Source organism: Myxocyprinus asiaticus, chromosome 28, assembly GCF_019703515.2.
Source record: "Myxocyprinus asiaticus isolate MX2 ecotype Aquarium Trade chromosome 28, UBuf_Myxa_2, whole genome shotgun sequence".
Lineage (NCBI taxonomy): Eukaryota > Metazoa > Chordata > Actinopteri > Cypriniformes > Catostomidae > Myxocyprinus > Myxocyprinus asiaticus.
In genome coordinates, this window is record NC_059371.1 from 43,078,320 (window position 1) to 43,103,926 (window position 25,607).

Below are 25,607 nucleotides of genomic sequence, written 5' to 3' on the forward strand. Positions count from 1 at the left end.
TCGGCACGTAAGATTAATTCTCACAGTAATGCTACTTTCATGGCCACTGAAAATAATATCACAAATAGATTGAAATACTGTTCATGAGATAATAATTGATTACATAATACATTAATTGTATCTTTTAGGGTTAGATTTCTAGGGACTGATATGATTTAATCAAATACACAGTCAAAATCTCTTTGAATACAAACAAGACTTTATTGCTAATCTACAACATAAAACTAAACTAACACACATAGACAAACATAAAAACAGGTTGGTGAATGAGCTGTATCAGAAGGTGAATGGAAATAATCTGTAACAGAGAAAATTGAACTTTATGGCTTTATGAACAATAGACCATGCTGTAGCAGATGTTCATATTTGGATCAAGAGGAGGAAGCAGGTGCCGGTTTCAACAGTCAGGTGAGACCGATTTATTAAACTTCAACTTAAATGCCAGGAACTTAAAATACTGCTTTTCAGCATAAAACACAGTTCAGCTTTTCAGCAACAATAATAAACTCTATGAAACAGACACGCAGTCTCCGGTGTGTACCTCTCTCTGCATCTTGGTCCCGTTTTTATCTCCTCCGTCTCTCACTGTCAACAGAGAAACAGTAATTAGGAGCAATTCATCTCAGGTGGAACTCCTTACCACTTTCTCTCTCCCCAGACGGGCGCTCGACCATGCCCTCATCGCCACACATGCCTTGTGAACCATCGATACTTCATTTAGTATACCTCAATTGGCAGTCGGGTTACCCAAAGTATTTAAATAAAACACCAGCACTTTCTAGCAAAAGTCTGAAGATGTACTTGTGTTTTGTTGCGTTGCTTTGGTTCTTTGGCTGGGCCCGTAGAAAGTTGTGGTTGTGCTCCGTCAATGTTTTGGACCTCTGTTGAAGATCGTGGATGCTGGATAGTTTGGTGCTGGAATGATCAGGCGGGGCTTTGAAGCAATGACTTCAACATCTTTGGAAAAGTCGGACAGGATGGAGTTTAAAAACTCCCGCGATGCTCTTAAAGAGAACTCCACCTTTTGTTTAATGTGGAGAACTCGCACTGATCTACATTTCGATGACAACTCTTGAGAACTTCCTGGGTGGAACTTAAAGAAGAACTCTAAACTCATCTCCCAGAGTCCCTTGTGAAATCAAAAGCTGGGATTCCCGCGGGGAAGAGACCCAGGCTGACGAGAACTTCTCTCCATCTTATATGGACCCATATTAAAGCGAACTCCGCTTTTGGTTGTCAGGCATGGTATTTTAACCCTTTCTCTTTGGTCACACCCCGAAGAGGCTTTAAGCCAATCAGAAGTTTCCTTTTGAGATGATGTGGTCACTTTCTCCTCCCCTTGAGGTAATTAATTTATGACTTTGTTCCAAGTTCCCTCAGTTTTCCTGCTTTCAAAAAGGGCCTACTTTTATCCCAAACTTCATATCTTGAAATCAGTGCAAGAGACATGACATTTGTTAACATCAACATTCTCTAAGTAAACAGGCAAGCATTTACATATGAAAATTGACATACCTGTGTTTTCTTTGTGGTTACTTCAGAACAAAATTTTAATATACATCATTATACAGTGTATAATTGTGCATCGTGTATGCACAAGGTCAGATTAATACATTCTATGATTCTAACAACATACAACATATAACATTCTAATAACAGCATCTTAGTATATCAAATTTGGTTATGTGCATTGTCAAGTGTAAAGTCACAGATTTGAGTCCAGCAACTGTGTCAAATTATACAGATTTAGATGCTGTTTGCAGGAAACAATCACAATGTCCCATGACCTACACTTAATTTAATTTTAAGCATAGAAAATTGGTCATGTCTTAGTATTAGAATTATGTGTTGTCCATTGCAAACATGAGGGTCTCATGAGGGAGTCTTGGTAATGAGTTTCTAGCACATGAGTATTATATTGACTTTCACCTCTGCCCTTTAGGGGTGAGGGTCTCCTTGCTGAGATGGCCGTGTCAGTCGTGATGACCATTAACATGAGTTTTTTCTGGTCTTACCACAGGAAATAGAAGAGGGTGTAAAATGTTTTGTGCTTTCCTGAACAAGTTCCCTTTGTTCAGTGACATTTACGATTAGCCAGATGTAAAAAACTCAGGCTTGCTGGTATCAGGTCCTATAGTTTTATGACTTGGGCGGAAATGCCAGTGTTGATCCTGGATTCAAGTCATTCTGCTTAGAAATTGTTCATTCTTCTTCCCATAATAGTGTCCTTGAGTAGTGTTATGTATGTGCATAAGTCTATCTAGTTTAATTAGATTGTAGGTAGGCAAAGGGTTGAGGAGTCTCACTGAGGCTGTTCAGTAACCATACCACATGAGGGGAAAAACTGTCCCATAGTCATCAGTTTTTACTCTCAGGCAGTAATCTAATATTTAGTGCTTTGCTTATTACTTTATTAGTTCTTAGGTTTTACACGGTTGTATAGTTTATACAAATTAGTAGCAGGGTGCAGGGATAGTTTACTACTTTTACATTATTCTTTTTTTGCTCATTTATTCAAAAAATATAAATCATACAAAATGTCTAAACCTTTCACATGTCAGCAGTCATTAATTGTGTTGACTAAATCTACAACCTGAGTCAGAAACAATTTAAACAAAAGTAAACAAGGGCCAATGTTACATTCATTTCAATAGGCTGTATAATTATAATGATGATTTGTGATAAATGTTACAGTAAGTGGAAAAAGCTTTGTCATGTAAATAATATCACAGTGTAGTATCATATATCAAAGTCAATTCAAATAAAAAGCAGATTATAAAGGATGGCCTTTAATAGTGACATCAGACAACATGTAAACACACAGACAGAAAGACAAATATAGAAATAATCAAAAGATAAAAGGTTTTAAAATTTGTCTAATTGCGATTAAAATGGTTTCACATTTTATGCTATCTGGACAATTTGTAGATCAATTTGTTTTAAATGTGCATCTATTTGTCATAACGCTTAAGATGCATTTAAGGCTGGGGATCTTAAACTTTCTCAGCCCCGGCAGTTACGGGTCAGGAGCTTCAGTTAATGTTCACATCAACCATCAGAAATGGGAAAAATGTGATTTCAGTGATTTGGACCGTGGCATGATTGTTGGTGCCAGATGGGCTGGTTTGAGTATTTCTGTAACTGCTGATCTCCTGGGATATTCATACACAACGGTCTCTAGAATTTACTCAGAATGGTGCCAAAAAACATCAAAAAACAAAAAACATCCAGTGAGCGGAAGCGAAAGCCTCAGCTTTCTGTTCTTGGCTGACAGAAGTGGAACCCAACGTGGTGTCTCGACGTATGGTAATAAATCGTGGATAAAATATATGTTTAGGTCTGCTAAAGTCAAATTTGCCAATTTTTGTGCGGACTTCAGTTCTGTATACACATTTACTGGGACTTGTATTAAACAAAAATCAAATTTTGTTATGTTTTTCTTAATATTGTTTTATGGGTGTCACCATTTTACAATTAACCATGTTCGCTTAGCTGATAAACCGAAGTGTTAACTTTCCATCGTTTTTATTTCACTTAAGAAATTTTGTTTACTGGCAGCCCTTTCTAGACTTACTTAAGAATGTTATTTCTGTGTAAAGTCCTCCCTGTAACAATCTTAGTTTTCCTGAAATCTCTTGTCTGTATGCATATTACAGCCCATTTCCTTTTTTTTGTTTGTGTGTGCTATGTAATTTCCTAATTCATAACCTTATCGCAAACCTTTGTTATTGTTTGATTTTGTATGTAATGTTAAAATTGAAAATAAAACATTAAAATAAAGAAATGCTTTGCACATGCAGTTGTTAAATTGTACTATTTATACTAGCATTTATGTTGGCCATTGGCCAACCTGCTCTCCAGCTTTTTAGCATCAGCCATTGAAAAATCCATATCGATCGACCACTAACTGACTTCTTTTTACATGTTTATATAGAGTACTTGCTGAGATGAAACTTTTCCCTCATGAAGAGCAGTGGTATGGTTTCTCTCCTGTATGAATTCTCTCGTGTGTTTTGAGGTGTTCTGACTGAGTGAAACTCTTTCCACAGTGTGAGCACTTGTAAGGTTTCTCTCCGGTATGAATTCTCTCATGTTTTTTCAGGCTTTCTGACCGCGTGAAACTCTTTCCACAGTGTGAGCACTTGTATGGTTTTTCTCCAGTATGAATTCTCTTGTGTGTTTTCAGGTGTTCTGACCGAGTTAAACTCTTTCCACAGTGTGAGCACTTGTATGGTTTCTCTCCAGTATGAATTCTCTCGTGTTTTTTCAGGCTTTCTGACTGAGTGAAACTCTTTTCACAGTGTGAGCACTTGTAAGGTTTCTCTCCAGTATGAATTCTTCGGTGCTTGTTCAAGCTGCTGGCTGTAGTAAAGGTCTTCCCACATTCAAAGCACATATGAGCTGCCACACCAGTATGTATTTTCTGGTGCTCTTTAAAATAGTACAGGTGTGCAAAACTCTTTCCACAAAATGAACACTTGTAAGGCTTCTCATCTGTGTGAGTTTTTAGATGGTTTCTTAGGTACTGTGCCAGAACAAATGTTTTATCACACTTATCACATTCAAACGGTCTTTCTCCAGAGTGACAGCGGAGATGATTCTTGAAATCATTTACATATGCAAAACTTTTCCCACACTGATGGCACGTGTAAGGCTTCTCTCCTGTGTGAATTATTGTGTGCATATTAAGTGAGTATTTACGTTTGAAACCTTTCCCACACTGATGGCATGTGTAAGGCTTCTCTCCACTATGAATGCTCATGTGCCTATTAAGATCGCTTTTACGTGTGAAAGTCTTTCCACACTGAGAGCAGGTGGAAGATTTCTTGTCTGCTCTTCTTTGAGGCTTTTTTGGAGATAAATTCTTTTCTGTCTTTGAGCCACTCAAAGATTTTTCTCCAGTCATAAAATCATGCTGTTCCTCCTCAACTTCATTCAGCTCTTCACGTTCCTCTCTCACTTCCATCAGCTCTACAATGAACACAATATGTTGACAAAAATCAATTCAAGAGGGACACATCTGAATCATCAAATTGAACCCTAATTTAATGGCAGCAATGGACAACAAACGTCCAGTATTTATTTATTTATTATTTGCTCTGCAAACAGTATATACAGGAAAAAAATATGAGACCATTGCATAATTATCAGTTTCTCTGGAATTACTATTTATAGGTATGTGTTTGAATAATAATAAAAAAAAAAATTATTCTTTAAACTACTGACAACATTTCTCCCAAATTCCAAATACAAATATTGTCATTTAGAGCATTTATTTGCAGAAAATGACAACTGGTCAAAATAACAAAAAAGATGCAATATTTTCAGACCTCGAATAATGCAATGAAAACAAGTTCATATTAATTTTTAAACAACACAATACTACTGTTTTAACAGAGTTCAGAAATCAATAATTGTGGAATAACCCTGATTTTCAATCACAGCTTTCATTCGTCTTGGCATGCTCTTCACCAGTCTTTCACATTGCTGTTGGGTGATTTTATGCCACCTCTGGCACAACAATTTAAGCAGGAATTCAACAGACACTGGAATGGAATGGCTGCCATACATGTAGAGATGCTGATTTAACAAACATTTGGAGTGGTCTCTTATTTTTTTTCCAGCGCTGTATATACCTAACTGAAGAGTGCTTGAATTTTTGTGCCAGGAGTGGCATAAAGTCACCCAACAGCATTTCAGGCATAATTCTGCTGCAATAGCATGCATTGACTGTTCCGAGTATGATGTTTTATGGCCGTATAGTGCAGTTATATACTCTTTAAACTAAGAGTGTAAATGAAAGCATGGACTTTGTAAGATTATCGCCTGCAGAGAGCGCAGGTAAGAGAAACCGAACGTCCAACGAATATCGAACTTCAACCCAACTTTACCCCTCTATGAAATATTAAATGTATGCCAACCTTGTCGTTGACATCTTGATGTTATTTCAGATTGTGTTGTTGCATCTTTTTTCCGCTTCTTAGAATCCAAAGTGCCGAAAGTTATATCTTGTTTTGCGAGGCATCAATTGTTATAAATCTGACACGATAGCATAATAGGCTAATGCAGTCAGTTGACACATGATATCGACTTAAACTGAGATCAAATTTAATAGCGTGATCATTTTGACAAAAAAGCATAGACTATGTGATCATTATTATGCACTCACAATTTGTTCTGAAACATTTAACACTCATATATGTTTAGAACAAAGCAAGCATAGCCTATAATATCATAATAGCAGGGAATATCACATTCTCTAAGTATTGTCTACATGCAGCTTTTTAAAAAAAAAAAAAGCCTTCATTGATGAGTTACACACACGAGCGCACACCACATGTGCTTGGCTTAAATTCAAAACAATTTGCTCCGTCTTCACTTTGACAATAATCGCGCAACATCATATCAAGTTTTCACTGCAAATGTCAGTTTTAATTTAACATTATTATACAACATTTTAGTTTAAAGACCCAATAGAGTTCACTGTTAAAGTGAATTCTGGTACCGAGTTCTTTCTATGAGAAATTTAAGTTCAGGTTTTCACTGCAAATGTAACATCCATAACACTGGAATTGCCAAAATGCGGGTTTGCGGGAACGGGAGCAGATGGGAAGAAAATCACTGTGGGCAGACAGTGGGTAAACATGGAGTCAAATTCAGAGGGAGCGTTCAGGTGCGGGATAGAAACTTGTGGAAGCAGGATGGAAAAACCAGTCCCGTGCAGACCTCGAAATCCAGTCAGTGAATTAAAACCTTCCTATATAATGTGATGTGTTGAACACTAAAATCTCATTCTGCCCCAGACTCTGTATTTTGGGAGATGGGGAGGTCATAAATTTGGAAGATAAGTACATAAAAAGTGGGTTTTGACCAGTGTGATGATTGGTAGGCAGGTTATTTTGAGTTGGAAGTCGGATGGAGCACCCTTGTTCCCAGAGTGGTGTGCGGAGATGGGGAGGGTGGCTGCCTTCGAGGAGGGGTCGAGCAGAAGGGTGGGAGTTAGGGATATTTTCAATAAGAAATGGGGCAATTACTTAGCATTTTTGGGGGAATCTCGTGGAGGGGCGGTGGAGGGAGTAATTTAGAGTTTAGTTTTTTTTTTTTTATTATACTTTATTGTTTTAGTTTTTTTTTTTGTGTGTATGTCTATATTCTACTGACCACAGAGGTGTTCGTGGGGGGGTCAGGGTGGGGGTTTAATGTTAATAGTGATTGATTCACTATATGTTGTTTTTTTTCTTTATGTTAATTTATGAATCAATAAAAAAAAACATTAATTAAAAAAAAACTTCCTATATAAAAAAATCTTCTTATATAATTTTCTCTTTATTTGAAAATTGACAATGGAAAACAAAAAAAAAAAAAAAAAAACACTCAACATTGTTTTAAATCATTCTTACCATAATGCAAAATTTCACACTATGCCACATTTCAGTCTGATGTTGTTGACCAACACTTAGAAACTTTCCACAAGAAACTCAAAATTTGCCCAAAGCAAAGCAACAAAGAAAATAATGCATAAGTTTAAAAAAATCCAGAAAAAATAAACACTTGTAGATATCCAAATATCTAAAATTATGTAAACACCTCTTGCAGAAAACAAATATTAAATAAATAGAAATAATAAACAATTATGACCAAATTAATATGGAGCGCATCTTTTGGCTTTCATAATATTCTTTCGCATGCTTCAATTTGAGGTAAAACAATTGCTTATATTACAAGTGATTATCATCACACAACAGTTTATGACATTTTTCTGCTCTGTGTTTGTGAACCTACACCACAGATGCTGCACCTGTTTTAATAACAAGCTCCTCCTCATTTTCTTGACTTGTTTGTGTGTTGTCACATTCTGTGGATATTTTTATTCAGGGTTTTTTCTGGGTCAAAAATGATTGAGTAGCACGAGTGATCCCACCAGATTCTGTCCTGTAAATATTGAGAATATTGCTGAACTCGTGCACACTTGCGTGCTTCAGAGAAAGCGCATGCAACGCTCACATGAAACACAGATGCATGTGTCAGATGAGAAGCAAAGTTCGATAAACTTTATCGAAGCACTGAATGCGAGATTGATGTCATTGAGTTAGCTTGAGTGGCTACTGACATATTTTTTACAATACAACTTTATTTTTATAGCACATTTTAAAGGTGTCATAAAATAAAACAAAAAGTCAATGCATAATATTCCCTGATATCCACTTATAATGTTAGTAATATTTTTTTTGATCAAAAATAGTCATAATTTAGAAATAACTGGTCATTTTCTATCCTGTTTTTGGCCCTCTGATTAAAACGCTCCATTTTCGGGTTGTGTCTCCTTTAAAACTTCACTGCTATGATTGGGTAATATCTTTGCATATGAAATAAGTGTCAATGCCCCAGCCTTTATGCGTGTTGAATTGTTTTGAAAAGTCTAGATGGTAAAAAATGGCAACCAGAGGAATTCAGCCATACATGTTTGAGCCAGAGTCCGAGTAATGACACGCATACGTTGTGCATTACAATGAGTCATGCTTTCATTAAAAAGGAAAGATATTGTTTAAATAGACTGCAGTTAATACTCTATAGGTGCATCTGTGGCAATTGTGAAAATGACAACATGCTACGGGCAATTATTATTGAAAGCTTTATGCGACAAGATACGTGAAGCACGTTCAAACGAATACACATATTCGACTGAAATCACTAGGATCAGAACAAAATAAAACTAAATGACATAAATTCAGCGAATAGTTTCTCATGAACAGTTCTAGTATTAAGCTTGGAAATTTTGGTGAAAACATTCAAATGCTCAGTACATATCTAACAGTCTGTAACATATGAAGCAATAGAAATAACATGGATACTCACACGTGTCTGTTGCGACATTACTGTCAGGTCCAACATAGTTTCTTTTACTATTTAATATAAGTCTCTCTGCAAAGCCTGCGTCGAACTGTGTCTTGTTTGAAAAATAATCCACAGTAAAATGAAGCGAACAAACAAACACTGTCTTACTGAAGCAATACGGGACTTCCACTCTACTCATATTAGGATCATTAGGAATCAAATGCAAAGTGTATTTTTTTCCACAACCTGGCACTGCACAATGTTTTGTAAACTTTGCAGGCATCTCAAACCTCTTGTCCAATAATCCCTGTGTTTCTCCCTGCCATACCGACTCTTATCACCGCTCTAACTGCAAACTTGTGGGCGGGCCAAAGAGACGATGATGAAGAAGCTCTGACCTGTTTATGCAGAGGAAGACTTGTGCCGATGTATTCATCTCTATTATGTAATAGAGACGAGGAAGTAGAAAACAAGTCATTTAGGCATATTATCCTTTTTTTTGGACTAATGAATAAGTTTTGAGTTCTGAAACTTACAGTATGTTTTTATAGTACTATGACCTCATATGTCAAAAGATCAAGGAAAATTTGATTTCTCAATGCATGACACCTTTAAAACAACTTTGGTTGACCAAAGTGTTCAGAAAGTACAGACTAATATATATATATATATATATATATATATATATATATATATATATATATATACACACACATACACTATATTGCCAAAAGTATTTGCTCATCTGCCTTTAGATGCATATGAAATTAAGTGACATCCCATTCTTAATCCATAGGGTTTAATATAACATCGGCCCACCCTTTGCAGCTATAACAGCTTCAACTCTTCTGGGAAGGCTTTCCACAAGGTGTAGGAGTGTGTTTATGGGAATTTTTGACCATTCTTCCAGAAGCGCATTTGTGAGGTCAGACACTGATTTTGGATGAGAAGGCCTGGCTCGCAGTCTTCGCTTTAATTCATCCCAAAGGTGCTCTATCGGGTTGAGGTCAGGACTCTGTGCAGGCCAGTCAAGTTCTTCCACACCAAACTCGCTCATCCATGTCTTTATGGACCTTGCTTTGTGCACTGGTGCGCAGTCATGTTGGAACAGGAAGGGGCCATCCCCAAACTGTTCCCACAAAGTTGGGAGCATGGAATTGTCCAAAATCTCTTGGTATGCTGAAGCATTCAGAGTTCCTTTCACTGGAACTAAGGGGCCAAGCCCAGCTCCTGAAAAACAACCCCACACCATAATCCCCCTCCACCAAACTTCACAGTTGGCACAATGCAGTCAGACAAGTACCGTTCTCCTGGCAACCGCCAAACCCAGACTCGTCCATCAGATTGCCAGATGGAGAAGCGTGATTCGTCACTCCAGAGAACGCGTCTCCACTGCTCTAGAGTCCAGTGGCAGCGTGCTTTACACCACTGCATCTGACGCTTTGCATTGCACTTGGTGATGTATGGCTTGGATGCAGCTGCTCGGCCATGGAAACCCATTCCATGAAGCTCTCTACGCACTGTTCTTGAGCTAATCTGAAGGCCACATGAACTTTGGAGGTCTGTAGCGATTGACTCTGCAGAAAGTTGGCGACCTCTGCGCACTATGCGCCTCAGCATCCGCTGACCCCGCTCTGTCATTTTACGTGGCCTACCACTTCATGGCTGAGTTGCTGTCATTCCCAATCGCTTCTACTTTGTTATAATACCACTGACAGTGGACTGTGGAATACTGAGTAGCGAGGAAATTTCACGACTGGACTTGTTGCACAGGTGGCATCCTATCACAGTACCACGCTGGAATTCACTGAGCTCCTGAGAGCTCCCATTCTTTCACAAATGTTTGTAGAAGCAGTCTGCATGCCTAGGTGCTTCATTTTATACACCTGTGGCCATGGAAGTGATTGGAACACCTGAATTCAATTATTTGGATGGGTGAGCGAATTATTTTGGCAATATAGTGTATGTGTGTATAAGACACATAAGAGCATACAGTTGAAGTCAGAAGTTTACATACACCTTAGCCAAATACATTTAAACTCAGTTTTTCACAATTCCTGACATTTAATCGTAGAAAACATTCCCTGTCTTAGATCAGTTAGGATCACTACTTTATTTTGAAAATGTGAAATGTCAAAATAATAGTAGAGAGAATGATTTATTTCAGCTTTTATTTATTTCATCACATTCCCAATGGGTCAAAAGTTTACATACAATTTGTTAGTATTTGGTAGCATTGCCTTTAAGTTGTTTAACTTGGGTCAAAACATTTTGGGAAGACTTCCACAAGCTTCTCACAATAAGTTGCTGAAATTTTGGCCCATTCCTCCAGACAGAACTGGTGTAACTGAGTCAGGTTTGTAGGCCTCCTTGCTCGCACACGCTTTTTCAATTCTGCCCACAAATTTTCTTTCGGATTGATGTCAGGGCTTTGTGATGGCCACTCCACTACCTTGACTTTGTTGTCCTTAAGCCATTTTGACACAACTTTGGAAGTATGCTTGGGGTCATGTTCCATTTAGAAGACCCATTTGCGACAAGCTTTAACGTCCTGGCTGACGTCTTGAGATGTTGCTTCAATATCTCCACATAATTTTCCTTCCTCATGATGCCATCTATTTTGTGAAGTGCACCAGTTCCTCCTGCAGCAAAGCACCCCCACAACATGATGCTGCCACCCCCATGCTTCACGGTTGGGATGGTGTTCTTCGACTTGTAGAAAGTTCTGGTTGTTCCGTTGACATTTTGGACCTCTGTTAAGATCGCTGATGTCGTGTAGTTCATTGCTGGAATGATGAGGGCTTTGAAGCGTGGCCTCCTGCAAGCCTCACCCTTTTTCCTCCAAACATAACGATGGTCATTATGTCCAAACAGTTCGATTTTTGTTTCATCAGACCAGAGGACATTTCTCCAAACAGTAAGATCTTTGTCCCCAAGTGCACTTGCAAACTGTAGTCTGGCTTTTTTATGGCGGTTTTGGAGCAGTGGCTTCTTCATTGCTGAGCAGCCTTTCAGGTTATGTCGATATAGGACTTGTTTTACTGTGGATATAGATACTTGTCTACCTGTTTCCTCCAGCATCTTCACAAGGTCCTTTGCTGTTGTTCTGGGATTGATTTGCACTTTTCACACCAAACTACGTTCATCTCTAGGAGACAGAATGCATCTCCTTCCTGAGCGGTATGATGGCTGCATGTTCCCATGGTGTTTATACTTGTGTACTATTGTTTGTACAGATGAACATGATACCTTCAGGCGTTTGGAAATTACTCCCAAGAATGAACCAGACTTGTGGAGGTCTACAATTTTTTTCTGAGGTCATGGCTGATTTCTTTTGATTTTCCCATGATGTCAAGCAAAGAGGCACTGAGTTTGAAGGTAGGCCTTAAAATACATCCACAGGTACACCTCCAATTCAGTACACCTCCTATCAGAAGCTAACTGGCTAATTGTTTAAAGGCTTGACATTTTGTAGAATTTTCCAAGCTGCTTAAAAGGCACAGTTAACTGTATGTACATTTCTGACCCACTGGAATTGTGATAGTCAATTAAAAGTGAAACAATCTGTCTGTAAAAAATTGTTGTAAAAATGACTTGTGTCATGCACAAAGTAGATGTCCTAAATGACTTGCCAAGACTATAGTTTGCTAATATTAAATCTGTGGAGTGGTTAAAAAAATCCATTTTTATGACTTCAACCTAAGTGTATGTAAACTTCTGAATTCAACATATGTCCATGTTTCTTAAATTCTCTCAGTCTCACTTGAAGCCCCGCCCACTGATAGATAATCCCACGCAGCGCACCCAGATATTTACATATCGCAATATACACGATATAGCAAAATCCCTATCGATTGAAACTTTATATTGTCGCCACGATATACACTATATTGCCAAAAGTATTCGCTCACCCATCCAAATAATTGAATTCAGGTGTTCCAATCACTTCCATGGCCACAGGTGTATAAAATGAAGCACCTAGGCATGCAGACTGCTTCTACAAACATTTGTGAAAGAATGGGCCGCTCTCAGGAGCTCAGTGAATTCCATCGTGGTACTGTGATAGGATGCCACCTGTGCAACAAGTCCAGTCGTGATATTTCCTCGCTACTAAATATTCCACAGTCAACTGTCAGTGGTATTATAACAAAGTGGAAGCGATTGGGAATGACAGCAACTCAGCCACGAAGTGGTAGGCCACGTAAAATGACAGAGCGGGGTCAGCGGATGCTGAGGCGCATAGTGCGCAGAGGTCGCCAACTTTCTGCAGAGTCAATCGCTACAGACCTCCAAAGTTCATGTGGCCTTCAGATTAGCTCAAGAACAGTGCGTAGAGAGCTTCATGGAATGGGTTTCCATGGCCGAGCAGCTGCATCCAAGCCATACATCACCAAGTGTAATGCAAAGCGTCGGATGCAGTGGTGTAAAGCACGCCGCCACTGGACTCTAGAGCAGTGGAGACGCGTTCTCTGGAATGACGAATCACGCTTCTCCATCTGGCAATCTGATGGACGAGTCTGGGTTTGGCGGTTGCCAGGAGAACGGTACTTGTCTGACTGCATTGTGCCAACTGTGAAGTTTGGTGGAGGGGGATTATGGTGTGGGGTTGTTTTTCAGGAGCTGGGCTTGGCCCCTTAGTTCCAGTGAAAGGAACTCTGAATGCTTCAGCATACCAAGAGATTTTGGACAATTCCATGCTCCCAACTTTGTGGGAACAGTTTGGGAATGGCCCCTTCCTATTCCAACATGACTGCACACCAGTGCACAAAGCAAGGTCCATAAAGACATGGATGAGCGAGTTTGGTGTGGAAGAACTTGACTGGCCTGCACAGAGTCCTGACCTCAACCCGATAGAGCACCTTTGGGATGAATTAGAGCGAAGACTGTGAGCCAGGCCTTCTCGTCCAACATCAGTGTCTGACCTCACAAATGCGCTTCTGGAAGAATGGTCAAAAATTCCCATAAACACACTCCTAAACCTTGTGGAAAGCCTTCCCAGAAGAGTTGAAGCTGTTATAGCTGCAAAGGGTGGGCCGACGTCATATTAAAACCTATGGATTAAGAATGGGATGTCACTTAACTTCATAAGCGTCTAAAGGCAGATGAGCGAATACTTTTGGCAATATAGTGTATATCGTCATATTGCCCAGCCCTAGTCACAGAATGAAAGTCATACTTGTTTGGAACAACATGAGGGTCAGTACATGCACCTTTTTAAAAGACAACTGAGCACTAAAACTAAAATAAAAACAGCAGATTATTTTGACCTGTGAGTGATAAAACTGTCTTTCTTGTATTAAACTTGAACATAACAGTTGATTGTCATGAAAATGTAACACAACATTACAGGAAGAAACATACCTGCAGGAATAAAATCATCATCATCTTCATCACTCTGTTGGTCCTCTGCTGTGGTTTCTTCTTTTATCTCCTCCTGCTTCACTTCAATCTTCACAGGTGTCTGCAGCATCTGCTGTTTATTATCATCTTCATCACTCTGTTGTTCTTCTATTGTGTTTTCTTCTTTTATCTCCTCCTGCTTCACTTCAATCTTCACTGGTGTCTGCAGCATCTGCTGTTCTCCAGCATGAATCACATCCACCTGCTCTCTCATGATGAACATCTGAACACAAAAACATCATCATTATAATGGACTGACATTCATCAAACTCTAAAAGATTATTATATGATTAAACACAATAACAGATCTGTTCTTTCAGAAATTGTTTAAATATAAATGTGTGTTTGTTTTTTTCTTCCTGACTGCAGGAATATTATAACAAATAATATATAAATGGGAGAGAAATACTAGTTTTAATTTTTCAGGGCATTTTGTCAACTTTAAACTGATGAGCATTGACATGAACTCATAAAGGGAAAGTTCAACCAAAATGAAAATTCTGTCAATATTTACTCGCCTTCACGTTTATAAAAACCCATATTATATGTTAGTCTCAGTCACCATTCACTTTGAATATGGAAAAAAGATAAATTAACATTTCTATAAGTGAAATATTTGCAGATGGGGTAAATTTCCGTTTTTTTTTTTTTTTGGGGCAGTTTTGCTATTGAAGTATCCCTGTAGCATATAAATGGCATATTGAATGTCTCTACGAAGATAATACAATTATAACAAACGTCGACTCGTATAAATTACCAGGAGATCAAGATACCACGCAGTTATTACGTCATTCATAAGATTAATTAGCAACGTTTTTTTATCTGATCACGACGTTACTAAAGACAGAACTTTACAAATACATCATCACACAGGAATAAAATATAAACACGCAAATTTTAACTTAACTAAAGTCATTGAGTTTAGCCAGACACACATAAAGTGTAAATAATCTACTGGTTCTTAACTGTTTTGTTGTTTTTCTCACCTCTTGCATGTGACCAGTAACAAAACAAACTACATCAGACGATAATGAGCTTCTTTTAAAGTCATTAAAACACCAAAGAGATAAAAATAACATGCACAGAAAAATAAACATAAAAATAAATACAAATATCACAAATAATGGTAAACACATTGATCACGTACCGAACTGAGCACACAGTCACAATTCGTCCCCTATTCACTATATAGTGCACTATTTGGGGTGTCGGTGTTCTTTCTACTTCTTGTGTTTTCTGTCGGTTTATAAAACAACTTCTGGTGAATTTCCGACATCTGCTGGACTGGAGTGTTTAAAATACCAACATCTGATTAATCAGTCCTGTTGTCTAACTTTAAAATTCATTATATACTTTAAACTCTTTTACATCATTATACAGGAAAATGAAGTGACAGGTTTTATATTTCCATTGACATAAATGTTTGGAATCTTTCATGCGCTACACAGTTTAGCAGAACATGTTCAACAGCATCTGGAAACATCATTTAGTAGAAAAGTTCACCCAAAAATAAAAATTGTCATCAATTACTCACCATCATGTGATGGTCTTTCTCACTTCAGTTGAATACAAAAGGCAAACTTATATCCTTCATACAAATCATTTAAAAGGTTAAGTTCCAAAGCGACAAAAGAAAGGACCACAAACGTTACATAACTTGTATTGCCCTTTAGCCAAAGCTTTTAAATCTACCACAATAATTAAATGGAGTTTATTGATGGCTTGTCATCACTGTTTCTAACAAAAAGGCAAGACAAGTTGATATACAGAAGAAATAATCAAGGTTTAACAACATGTTTTATTTATTTAATTGTCTTTAAAATGGGTGGAGGAGGTTCGCAGGTGCAATTCACCTTATAAGAGCTGTCGATACATAAGATTAGCTGCCAGTACTGTGACGCATCACAAGATGTGATTCTCATCATCTCCAGTAAGGCATACTGCTCACTTTGAAACTGAACATTTATGGCTCCACAAATCATTGTTGTTGTTAACATTTTTATTGATTCCATTCATAAAAAAAACAATAGACACAACATAAAATACAGAATCAGATATATAAATTAAACCCTTCCCCCGAACATCCCCCCCACCCAACACAAACACGCGTTACAGTGGTCTCTTGCAATTATAGCAAAATAAATAAATAAATAAAAAATAAAAAAAACTTTCAAAAAATAAGAGTGCACATACACATCAAACTAAAAATTAAAAATAAAAAATCCCTCTCCACTGCCCCTCCCCAAGAACCTCCAAAAAATCCAAATATACACCCCACTTCCTATTAAACAAATTCCACTTTCCTAATCTTCTGAAGATTGCCTCCTCAAATGCCACAACCTCGCTCATCTCCCCGAACCACTCCCAAAACGTGGGTGCCCCAGCCGTCTTCCACCCCCTGAGTATTATTCACCTGGCCACCATAACTGTGGTCAGGGCCAGGACCCAACCGCTCAAGTGGCTATCCCCAAAATACAAGTCACTCTCAAGTGACTTCCCCATCACCCAAAATGCAGAGTCTGGGGCAAAATGAAAACCTTGTGTCCAACACATCACACGTAAATCCCTGACTCTTTAACCAAAATTCCTGTATTTTAACACATCCCCAAAAAACATGGGTTGTGTCCCCGTCTTCTGATTGGCATCGCCAGCAGGTGTCTTTAAGACTAAGTCTATACAATCTAGAGGGGGTCCAATATAATCGATTCAAAATCTTAAATTGCATCAGACGCACCCTCGAATTTCTAGATGTAGACTTGACGTTTTTAAGAATCTTAGCCCACACTCCCTCCAACACCAAATTTAAATCTCTCTCCCATAATCTCTTGAGAGAAGTTGAAGCTCCATCCCCAGACTCTGAATTAACAGGGAGTAATACACTGATGCCTCATGACCTTTTCCAAAAGCAGTAATCACCACTTCTTGAGTATCTGCCCTTTTAGCGGGGTGTATACTACTCCCAAAAATAGTACAAAGCAGGTGGCGCAGCTGTAAGTGCCTGAAGAACTGAGATCTGAGAATCCTGAAATGTTGGACCAAATTTTCAAACGATCTCAACCCACCACTCTCATATAGGTCACTGAATGCATTAACACCCCTCTCAATCCACACCCAACAAACAGAAAGGGGACTCACCAATACGCAACTTTGGGATTAGCTATATGCTTGAGGCAACATTTAAATAAATGTCTGAATTAAACACTATGGACACTTTTGTCCATAGCGCATGCAGATGCAAGATAATGGGGTGCAACTTCTCCAATTAGTTTAATAGAAAGGTTTTGTAATAGTAAAATAGGGGCAATAACTTTCTGTTCAATTCCAAACCAGGGAGGAGCTCTCTCAGGTGGAAGTGACCAATTAGCTAAATGTCTGAGACCAAACGCATAATAATAAAACAAAATCTTGGGTAGGCCTAGCCCACCTTTGTCAATCGGCCTATGTAACTTGTTGCAATATAACCTGGGACACTTTCCATTCCAAATGAAGGACTTTGCAATACTATCAAATAGCTTAAAATAAGAGAGGGGGACATCTACAGGGAGAGACTGTAGTAGGTAGTTGAATTTTGGAATATAATTCATTTTAATAACATTAACCTTCCCAATCATCGATAAATGTAATGAAGCCCACCTGTCCACTTCATTCGAAAACCTTTTTATTAAGGGATCAAAATGAACTCTAACTAAATCAGACAAATTTGCTGAGAATAATATTCCCAAATACTTAATTCCCTGTTTGGGCCACTGGAAGGCGCCCAGCTGAAAAGCCGTTATTGGGCAGTATGCTGTCAAAGCCAAAGCTTCGGATTTAGACCAACTGACAATTGAGAACTTGGAAAATAAATTAATAATTCTGTGGAGGCAAGGCATAGATCTAGTAGGGTCAGAGACAAATAATAAAATATCATCTGCGTAAAGCAAAAGCTCATGCGCCATACCTCCCGCAATCACCCCTGGAAGATCATCCTCCTTTCTTATCGCGGTGGCTAATGGTTCCAGGGCAAGACAGAACAGTAATGGGGAAAGAGGGCAACCCTGCCGGGTGCCCCTATCCAGAATAAAATAATCGGAATTTAGTCCATTTGTTTGTACCACCGCTATAGGATGTCTATAAAGTAGCTTAATCCAACCAATAAAAGTACTCCCGAACCCATACATTTCCAAAATCTTAAAAAGATAATCCCATTCTACCATATCAAACACCTTTTCGACGTCAAGTGAGATGGCAGCGACCGGAGATTTTTCATTCGCTACCGACCGCATGATATTGATAAGATGCCTAATGTTATCAGAAGAGCTACGGCCTCGAATAAACCCCACCTGATCTATATGTATAAGAGATGTCATAACTTAACTTAATCGATTAGCCAGAATTTTTGACAACATTTTTACATCTAACTGGATCAGGAAAATTGGATGGTAACTTTTACACTCGCTCGGATCTTTATCCTTTTTAAGAATCAGACTGATCTGGGCTTGTGTCATGGTTGGCGGGTGCTTTCCATTCTATAATGATTCAGTATAAACTTCTAACAAAACTGGAGCCAGTTCTATAGCATAAGATTTGAAAAACTCAGCAGCAAAGCCGTCAGGCCCCGGAGCCTTGCCTGTAGGTAAGGCCTTAATAACCTCGACAAGCTCCTCCAAGGTTATCTCAGAATCAAGAGAATTTTTTTGCTCAGTCATCAGTTTAGGGAGATCTAATGATTCCACAAAGTTTCTAATATCTTCATCAGTAGACGAAAATGTGGAACTATAGAGATCAGAGTAGTATGCTTTAAAAGCATTATTAATATCAATGGCCAAGGTAAATATTTCACCACCAGCAGATTTCACTGAGGGAATAGTAGAAAAAGACTCTCTCTGCTTTATATATCTAGCCAAATGTTTTCCTGCTTTGTTCACTGACTCAAAGTATGACTTACCCTGAATAGCCAAAACTCCACTTTCCGTGACAAAATATTATTATATCTGTTTTTCAATTAGGTCAATTGTCTGAGGCCATCAGATGACAAACGGCGCTTCAACTCTGCCTCTGCATTTTTATATTTCCTTCCAACTCCACAAGTTCCCGTGCTTTGGATTTTTTGGTCAAAAATCAAATCAAATCACTTTTAGTGTCACACAACCATATACACAAGTGCAATAGTGTGTGAAATTCTTGGGTGCAGTTCCGAGCAACATAGTAGTCGTGACAGTGATGAGACATAAACATCAATTTACAATAAACATCAGATTTACAACACAATTAAAAATCTAATATACACATAATTACACACAACACAATATACAAATAATAACATACAATGTACAGTATACAATACACACAATATAGAATACACATTATACAATAAAAAAGTATATGTAGTATATATAGAATGTACAGTAGGTTGTATTGTACTGTATTGACATTCAGGCTGTCGGTTGATAGTAAGTTGCCAGTGTGTTGTTAAGAGAGAATATAATATATAATAATATAATTTATGACAGTTCGGTGTGAGATATAAGAGTAATAAAGTGCAGTGCTGATGTAGTTTGATCGTGGGAGATCAAGAGTTCAAAAATCTGATTGCTTGGGGGAAGAAGCTGTCATGAAGTCGGCTGGTGCGGGTCCTGATGCTGCGATACAGCCTGCCTGATGGTAGAAGTGAGAACAGCCCATGGCTCGGGTGGCTGGAGTCTCTGCTGATCGTCCGAGCTTTTTCACACGCCGCCTGGTATATATGTCCTGGAGGGAGGGAAGCTCACCTCCGATGATGTATCTGGCAGTTTGCACCACCCACTGCAGTGCTTTGCGGTTGTGGGCGGTGCTATTGCCGTGCCAGGCAGAGATGCAGCCAGTCAGGATGCTCTCTACAGTGCAGGTGTAGAACCGTGTGAGGATGTGGCGGTTCATTCCAAACTACCTCAGCCGTCTCAGGAAGAAGAGGCGCTGATGAGCCTCCTTCACAATGGCTTCGGTGTGGATGGACCATGTTAGTTCCTCAGTGATGTGGACACCCAGGAACTTGAAGCTGCTGACTCTCTCCACTGGTGCTCCATTGATGGTGATGGGACTGTGTTCTCTCTCTCTTCTGCTGAAGTCCACCACAAGCTCCTTTGTCTTACTGACACTGAGGGAGAGGTTTTGCTCCTGACACTCTCTGTAGGCTGTTTCATCATTGTCAGTGATCAGACCTACCACCGTCGTATCATCAGCAAACTTAATGATGGCATTGGAGCTGTGTGTTGCCACACAGTCATGTGTGTTCAAGGAATACAGGAGTGCGCTGAGAACACAGCCCTGCGGGGCTCCAGTGTTGAGGGTCAGTGATGAGGAGATGTTGCTGCCCATTCTAACCACCTGGCGTCTGCTTGACAGGAAGTCCAGAATCCAGCTGCACAGCGAGCTGTTTAAGCCCAGAGCCTGGAGTTTCTCATCAAGCTTGGAGGGCACTATGGTGTTGAATGCTGAGCTGTAGTCTACAAACAACATTCTCACATAAGTGTTCTTTTTTCCAGGTGGGAGAGAGCAGTGTGTATTGTAGATGCAATGGCATCATCAGTGGAGCGGTTGTTGCGGTAAGCAAACTGCAGTGGGTCTTGTGAGGGAGGCAGCACAGAGCAGGTGTAATCTCTGATTAGTCTCTCAAAGCATTTGCTGATGATGGGGGTCAGAACAACAGGACACCAGTCATTTAAGCAAGTTATTTTGAATTGCTTTGGAACAGGCACAATGGTGGACATTTTAAAGCATATGGCGACTACAGACAAAGAGACGGAAAGGTTGAAAATGTCCATAAAAACACCAGCCGGTTGGTTCGCACACACTCTGATGACATGGCCCGGAATGCCGTCTGGACCCGCGGCTTTGCAGATATTCACTCATCGGAAGGAGCAGGTTACATCCGCTACAGAGACAGAGAGTGAACTAACCTCTGTAGCTTCGGCCACGAGAGCTCTCTCCGCGAGGGCGGTGTTATTTCCCTCAAAACAAGCATAAAAAGTATTTAGCTCATCCGGGAGAGAGACAGCGTTCACGGCAGAGTTTTTATTCCCTTTAAAGTCCGTGATGATGTTAATTCTAGAGTTGGTGGTGTTAAACTGTCCTTCAGTCTTGTTCCTGTACTGACGTTTTTCGGAGATGAATGAGGCATACTGTATGATCTGACCCCTAAGAACCGCAATCCCTCTAAACTCAAAAGGTCCATGAACGCCCACGACAACTTTGCCATCGTATTGCTCAATTTTGCCTCACAAATTTGTGCAAGAACCTTCGTCAACATCAACGACATGTTGGACAACTGACGCTGGATCATCTCTCCCGCCGCACCATCCAAATCGAGTCCCCGGTCTGTAGGCCTGTCGGGGCTTTCATCCTGAACACGCAAGTGTCTTTTAATGTCTCCAGAGCCCGAGGATTTTGACTTCTTTGACATGTTTTGCCTCAAAGAGCAAATGTGTAACTGGGTGTATCAAATTTCACCAGATTATAACATGAAAATAATAAAAAATTTAGCAAAGTGCGCAGAGTTCGTCCCTCACACGTCTGCTTCTTGCATTGTTTAAGGAATAGTTTACCCAAAATTTAAATTCCCTCATCATTTACTCACCCTCATGCCATCCCTGATGTGTATGACTTTCTTCTGAACACAAATAAAGATTTTTAGAAGAATATTTAATAAATGTAGACCCATGCAGTGCAAGTGAATGATGACCAGAAATCTGAATGTCCAAATATCACATAAAGACATCATAAAAGTAATCCAAACGACTCCAGTAGTTTATTCAGTGTCTTTAGAAGTGATTCAATCAGTTTTGGGTGAGAACAGACCAAAATATAACTCCTTTTTCACTTTAAGTCTCTTTGTGATCAAGCTTGATTACACTTCCTATAGGATCATCTGTGCATGTGTCAAGCACTAGGAAGTGTAATCAAGCTTGAAATCATGATCATGCCTACAGATTTTCATATTTTGGTCTGTTAACCTTAATATTTTAACTGTTAACTTTATCAGTAAGTTTAACCGTACCACCAGAACTTAAGTGTGCCATAAATTAAGTTTTATTCAATTTTTTACTCAGTCAGCTGAAGCATTTCATACATTAGTCAATCCCTAAAACTAAAATTAGTAAAACTGAAATAAAACTACAAACACATATTCTTACATAAACTTGAGCGAGTTGATTATTTTGTGCTCTTGTGCTTATTCGGGTGGATTTCTCTGTGAAAGTAGTTTGCGTGTCTCAACTGCAAGCACAACCTGGTTACCATCAACATCATCTCCGGTTACACATGTAACCTCAGTTCCCTGAGAAGAAGGGAACGAGACATTGCGAATTCCTTCTCAGACGACCTAGTTGAAGCCCTTGGAGAATAACGGCAATTCCATACTTGGCAATGATGACTGAACCTGGCCCCTTTAGGGCCTTTAATAGTGACAATTTGGACTCAAGATGGCGCCGAGTATGGCTGCTGCGTTGCGAGCTCCGACACAACTTAGCAATGGTTTGTTTGTTTTGTTTACAATTCTTATGTTTCTTGTCTTGGATGTTGCCTGCCTTATTGTCTACGACAGACAAACACTTTTGGACATTGGCTCAGCGATCTCACACCGTAAACCGGACTTCACATTCCTCAATGCCGACCCGCTGTTTACAAACACGCAAGCGGAGCCCTTTGTCTGGGCAGCACGGCCGCGGAAACGCAGGAGGAAAAGGGGAAACAGAGCCGGCGTTCTCATCAGAGTAAGACGCCGCGCAAATCGACCCCCGCTACCCACTATTCTACTGGCAAATGTTCAGTCTCTGGATAACAAGCTCTGCGAGCTGAAAGCGCGGATCTCTTTCCAACGAGAGACGAGGGACTGCTGCGTTATCTGCCTTACGGAAACTTGGATGTCTGCGGAGATTCCAGACTCAGCCATTGAACCCGCGGGGTTTTCCATGCTCCGAGCGGACAGAGCGAAAGACCTCTCAGGTAAAACTAGAGGAGGTGGTGTATGTTTTATGATCAACAAATCCTGGTGCGATCAGAGGAACATACATTCTATCAAGTCTTTCTGTTCTCCTGATCTGGAATTTCTTATGCTTCTGTGTCGACCATTCTGGCTACCGAGGGAATTCACAGCGGTCATTATCACTGCTGTGTACATCCCCCCACAAGCCGACACAGACCGGGCACTCAAGGAACTGTATGGGAGTATAAGTGAGCAGGAAACCGCGCACCCTGAGGCCGCGTTCATTGTGACCGGGGACTTTAATAAAGCCAGTTTAAAATCAGTCGCACCAAAATATCACCAGCACATTAGTTTCAACACACGAGGGGACCGGGTTTTGGACCATTGCTACTCTCCGTTCCGGGATGGCTACAAATCCCTCCCCCGCCCACCATTTGGAAAATCGGACCACTCTTCCATTCTGCTTCTGCCCGCTTACAGGCAGAAACTGAAACAGGAAGCACCCACCCTCAGAACGATCCAGTGCTGGTCGGACCAATCAGACTCTACGCTACAAGACTGTTTTGATCGCACGGACTGGGAGATGTTCCGGTCCGCCTCTGATGACGACATCGAGCTTTACGCTGATAGCGTAATGTGCTTCATCAGAACGTGTGTAGAGGAAGTGATTCCGACCAGAACTGTGCGAATCTATCCGAATCAGAAGCCGTGGATCAACAGCGATGTTCGCGCAGCACTTAATGTGCGGACCTCCGCTTTTAATTCCGGGAACGCGGAGGAGCATAAACAAGCCAGCTATGCCCTCCGAAAAACTATCAAAACAGCAAAACGCCAGTACAGGAGTAAGATTGAGGGACAGTTTAACACCACCAACTCTAGAAGCATGTGGCAGGGAATTAACATCATCACGGACTTTAAAGGGAATAAAAACTCCGCCATGAACACCGCTGCCTCTCTCCCAGATGAGCTAAATACTTTTTATGCTCGTTTCGAGGGAAATAACACCGCCCTCGCGGAGAGAGCTCTCACGGCCGAAGCTACAGAGGTTAGTTCACTCTCCGTCTCTGTAGCGGATGTAACCCGATCATTCCGACGGGTGAATATCCGCAAAGCCGCGGGTCCAGACGGCATTCCGGGCCGCGTCATCAGAGCGTGCGCGAACCAGCTGGCTGGTGTTTTTACGGACATTTTCAACCTCTCCCTCTCTTTGTCTGTAGTCCCCACATGCTTTAAAACATCCACCATTGTGCCTGTTCCAAAACAATCGAAAATAACTTGTTTAAATGACTGGCGTCCTGTTGCTCTGACCCCCATCATCAGCAAATGTTTTGAGAGACTAATCAGAGATTACATCTGCTCTGTATTACCACTCAATCTTGACCCGCTGCAGTTTGCTTACCGTAACAACCGCTCCACTGATGATGCCATTGCATCTACAATACACACTGCTCTCTCCCACCTGGAAAAAAAGAACACTTATGTGAGAATGCTGTTTGTAGACTACAGCTCAGCATTCAACACCATAGTGCCCTCCAAGCTAGATGAGAAACTCCGGGCTCTGGGCTTAAACAGCTCGCTGTGCAGCTGGATCCTGGACTTCCTGTCAAGCAGACGCCAGGTGGTTAGAATAGGCAGCAACATCTCCTCATCACTGACCCTCAACACTGGAGCCCCGCAGGGCTGTGTTCTCAGCCCACTACTGTATTCCCTGTACACACATGACTGTGTGGCAACACATAACTCCAATGCCATCATTAAGTTTGCTGATGACACGACGGTGGTAGGTCTGATCACTGACAATGATGAAACAGCCTACAGAGAGGAGGTGCACACTCTGACACACTGGTGTCAGGAGCACAACCTCTCCCTCAACGTCAGTAAGACAAAGGAGCTTGTGGTGGACTTCAGAAGAAAAGACAGAGAACACAGTCCCATCACCATCAATGGGGCACCAGTGGAGAGAGTCAGCAGCTTCAAGTTCCTGGGTGTCCACATCACTGAGGAACTCACATGGTCCGTCCACACTGAAGTCGTTGTGAAGAAGGCTCATCAGCGCCTTTTCTTCCTGAGACGGCTGAGGAAGTTTGGAATGAACCGCCACATCCTCACACGGTTCTACACCTGCACTGTGGAGAGCATCCTGACTGGCTGCATCTCCGCCTGGTACGGCAATAGCACTGCCCACAACCGCAAAGCACTGCAAAGGGTGGTGCGAACTGCCAAACACATCATCGGAGGTGAGCTTCCCTCCCTCCAGGAAATATATACAAGGCGGTGTGTGAAAAAAGCTCGGAGGATCATCAGAGACTCCAGCCACCCGAGCCATGGGCTGTTCTCACTGCTACCATCAGGTAGGCGGTATCGCAGCATCAGGACACGCACCAGCCGACTCCATGATAGCTTCTTCCCCCAAGCAATCAGACTTCTGAAC

General features: G+C 40.5%; 1 protein-coding gene and 2 pseudogenes across 1 annotated transcript in view; 1 reads left to right on the top strand and 2 right to left on the bottom strand.

Annotated features, from left to right (window-relative positions):
* LOC127418577 (zinc finger protein 721-like) overlaps positions 1 to 25,607 on the top strand; it is a 620,351-nt gene that overhangs the window by 138,701 nt on the left and 456,043 nt on the right. The gene's annotated exons all lie outside the window — the stretch shown is intronic.
* Positions 1 to 25,607, bottom strand: part of LOC127418584 (zinc finger protein 883-like) — a 154,593-nt pseudogene that overhangs the window by 33,701 nt on the left and 95,285 nt on the right.
* Positions 1,584 to 25,607, bottom strand: part of LOC127418610 (zinc finger protein 501-like) — a 46,450-nt pseudogene continuing 22,426 nt past the window's right edge.